The sequence below is a fragment of the Triticum dicoccoides genome, chromosome 3A (genome assembly GCF_002162155.2).
Source record: "Triticum dicoccoides isolate Atlit2015 ecotype Zavitan chromosome 3A, WEW_v2.0, whole genome shotgun sequence".
In the NCBI taxonomy this organism is placed as follows: domain Eukaryota; kingdom Viridiplantae; phylum Streptophyta; class Magnoliopsida; order Poales; family Poaceae; genus Triticum; species Triticum dicoccoides.
In genome coordinates, this window is record NC_041384.1 from 12,872,079 (window position 1) to 12,876,016 (window position 3,938).

At 52.1% G+C, this 3,938-nt stretch overlaps 1 pseudogene; it reads right to left on the minus strand.

Annotated features, from left to right (window-relative positions):
* Positions 1-1,519: 1,519 nt before the first annotated feature.
* Positions 1,520-3,694, minus strand: LOC119271719 (annotated as a pseudogene).
* Between the last annotated feature and the right edge of the window lie 244 nt (positions 3,695-3,938).

The window sequence follows — 3,938 nt, forward strand, 5'->3', positions numbered from 1 at the left end:
GTAATCCGACTGCAACTGCACGGGGCTCAAAACGACTGCAACTGGGTTCCGGAAAGGAGTGGTCAGGATACTTGTATGTCCAGCACTAGACATGCAACTGCAAGTGTTGTAACCCGACTGCAGCTTCAAGCGTTGTTACCCGACTGCAACTACAGGGGGCACAAAACACTTCAACTGGGGTTGGGAAAGAACTTGTCGAGGCCAGTTGCATGTCCACCACTAGACATGCAACTGCAAGTGTTGTAACCTAACTACAACTGCACGGTGCACAAAGTGACTGCAACTTGGGCTAGGAGAAGTGTTGTCGAGGCCAATTGCATGTACATCACTAGACATGCAACTACAAGTGTTGTAACCCGGCTGCAGCTTCAAGCGTTGTTACCCGACTGCAACTGCAGGGGGCACAATACACTGCGACTGGGGCTAGGAAAGAAGTTGTTGAGGCCAGTTGCATGTCCACCACTAGACATGCAGCTGCAAGTGTTGTAACCCGAATGCAACTGCGCGCGACACAAAGTGACTGCAACTTGGCTAGGAGAAGTGTTGTCAAGGCCAATTGCATGTACATCACTAGACATATAATTACAAGTGTTGTAATCCGATTGCAACTGCACGAGCACAAAGTGACTGCAACTGGATCAAGCGAGAGTTATCAGGATCAATTACATGTACATCACTAAACATGCAATTTGCAAGCATTTGTCTGTTCTTAAATATTTTTACTACTAAAAAAGGTGTAGTATATGTATATACATGGCGTGTTTTCTGTATGTACATGCGTGCCCGTTTGAAAGCATGTACGTGCAACCGGCCGGGACACGAAAAGAAAAAAAATACAAACGCGGAGAAGACGAATGAAGACATACGCACGCAACAAAACTCACTCCACTCAACGGCACGTCACACCCAGCTCACATGTACGAGCCATACATGCAGCCGAGGGAAGGACGTACATGGAACAAACAACAACAGCGTGGCAGATACGATCGAATACAAAATGTTTTCTCTTATTTTCCTCTTCGCTTTCTATACAAGCCCAAATAATTTTTGATCAAAGCCCGCTGCTAGAAGGGACAACAACAATCAAAAAGAAGTCCAGCAACCCATATAGGATGAACGAGATCAAATGATTCTAGGGAAAAAAAGATGAATGAGACCAAATTATATCTCAGTTAGATGAGTTCTAGGCACTTCCAAAACTAAAATAAAATTGTAAATGTATGCCCGCTTTCCAAGACGCTTTTTCTGTTGCATGCCCGCTTGTATTCATCAGTGATGGCGTCTCAATGTAGTGGAAACAGTGGTAGAGAAAATCCGATGCTTTTAGCACCATATTCCGACACACATGCATATAAAATGTACTAGAGCATTCTGAGTAACCAAACATGCAGTAATTAAAAGGACACCGGGAGCACTAGTAGATGATCTCATCCCTGTTCTTGATTCAATTGCCCTTGGCCCTCATCAGATGGATGGAGGAGAATTAATGGAAATGGGATAAAGAACTGCTGCCCATGTTTCAACGGATATCAAAAGGTCCTTCCTCCATGAACCTCGTCCCCGCCTCTTCCTGTTCTTTTGTTTCTACTTTTCCTCGTTTGAAGTACTCCACTAGAATGGCAGCGACGGTGATGAGCTCACCGCCGTCGCTGAGCTGCTTGGCATGAAAAAGTGCACTGCACCGCTGGCCCGCGTAGCATAGCGTCTCCACCCACACCTGGGCGAGCAGCTCCAGCGTGCCCATTGCGTCATCTTGGACCTCCTTGCTGACGACGATCTTGGCACCAAGCTCGCATCCTTTATCCAACATGGATACGAGATGGCTTGTGTTGTGTGATCAACACGTAGTAGCGGATAACGGCTGTTCCTCCCTGTATCCCCATAGGTCTTGAGAAATCTGGCCACCTCCTCGGGTGAGCTGTAAGGCGTAGCAGCAGCAGCACGCGGACCACGCGTGATGAGGCCAAAGCACACCTCGATGTAGGAATTGTGGTTGGCAGTGGGACCGAGCATGTAGGGGCGTGAGGCGAGGAGGTAGAGCATGTAGTTGGAGAGCGCCTGGACCGCCTCGGCAAGATGACTCACCCGCTTATGCTCATGCTCCTGCTCCTCGCTGCTGCTCGTCATGGTCATGGAGTAGATGTAGATGTTGGTGGCGATGTGCCAGACAAGGATCTTTTCTTCCACGCTCCAGGTCAGGCCCTCATACAATCCCCACCTCCTGAGCTCCGCTTGACCCCGTGAATCAAAATGTATAAGGCTGTCGTCGTCATGGCTAAAGAGCCTGAGGTCACCCCCCTTGCTCAGGATGTAGTCCACCACCAGCTCCTGGATCAAGGGCGAGACAGGGATGGAGCTCGAGTAGGCCATAGCGTTCCACCACACCTCCCTCCCCATCCAATTGGACAGCCTGCTTCTCTTGCTGACCCTGCTGCGAGCGGCCAGCTGCAACAGGTTGTGCTGCCCCATGGAGGCCGACCAGTACCTAGCCCAGTCCGCTGCGCGGACCAGCCGGCGGACGGACAACACCATACGGCCGAGCGAACCGCTGACATGTCTTGGTACCCATGCCGCCGCCTTGAGCCACCATCTTGGCCTGCCGGCGCGTGGTGTTGTGGTGCCGGGTATGTAACGCAAGGTCTCGCGGAGGGAGTCATCCGGCCCATGACTTATGAGCAGCACGCATGCCCAACTCGAGAATAAGCCTCTCAACGCCGACACCACCTCCAGGACAAGGGCACCTACCAGCAGGACATAGGTGACAGCCACATCTACCGCCCGATGTTGATGACGATGTTGATGACGATGGAACAGCAGGAAGGCGACGGTGGTGGCCGCCGGCGAGAGCATACGGATGCAGAGGCCGTACCATGTGTGCATCACCTCAGCCTTGGTGTACAGGACATCGTGCATCAGGGACAGCTGCATCTCAACCACCTTGTACAAACGGCCCTCCTCCCGGAGATACGAAGCATGTCCGTATCCGCTTCGTTGATCATCCCCTTGATCATTTCCTTGGGAACCCCAAGCGTTCGGTGAGCCATCAGTAGGCAGTCTTCAGTGTCCCATGGACGCTTGTCTAGTATGTCTTCCAGATTGTTGCGTGAGAAAACGAAGGCCGAATGCTGTAAAGCTTGGTAGTTCTTCCCCACCGGGTTGCTGCCAGCGCACCGGAGAGCCCAGACCCTCTCCGCGTACTTGACGACACCCACCACAAACATGAGGATGCCGGCCCACCGGAGCAAGGCCGAGCCACCAACGACAACGGAGGTGTAGAAGAGGACGTAGCCGGCGGCGGTCACCTGCACGGCAAGCGTCTGCAAGTGCCGCAGCCAGAGCCGGTTGTCCTCGACGGCGTAGGCGGTGATGTTGTCCTGCCCGCCCAGATGGAGCAGCAGGAACGGCGCCCAGAAGGCCATAAGCTCGTGGTCGAGAGACCGGCTGGCGGCGGACAGGTGGCCCAGCACGTAGATGGCCGTGCCGTCGGCCAGCATGTACGCCGACCAAGCCAAGAACCTTACCGCGCCGGAGTCAACGCGCCGCCGGAATTCCGCCAGCATGAGCAGCGCCACCTGGAGCGTCAAGCTGAGCAGCACCAACGCCTGGATACCCCATTCTTTCCATGTTGCGATACCCCATTCTTTCCATGCTGCTCCTCCGGCCATATCGATGTCGATCTGCAGCTCAACCCTGCTTCTGAAATCACCACAAGTACAAATTACAGACCCGCCATTTGATTAAGGGGGAAATTGGAAATATAACACATGGAATCTAGGTTTGACACTTAATTCGTCCAACTTTCAAATAATGACACTGCAGCAACGAATTTTTTCAACATTTGACATTTTCCCCTCTTTTCTTATTTCCCAGGCCATATCCCTCTCCTTTTCTATTTATAGAGACCTAAAATGACCATTATGTCCCTGAACCCACTTGGA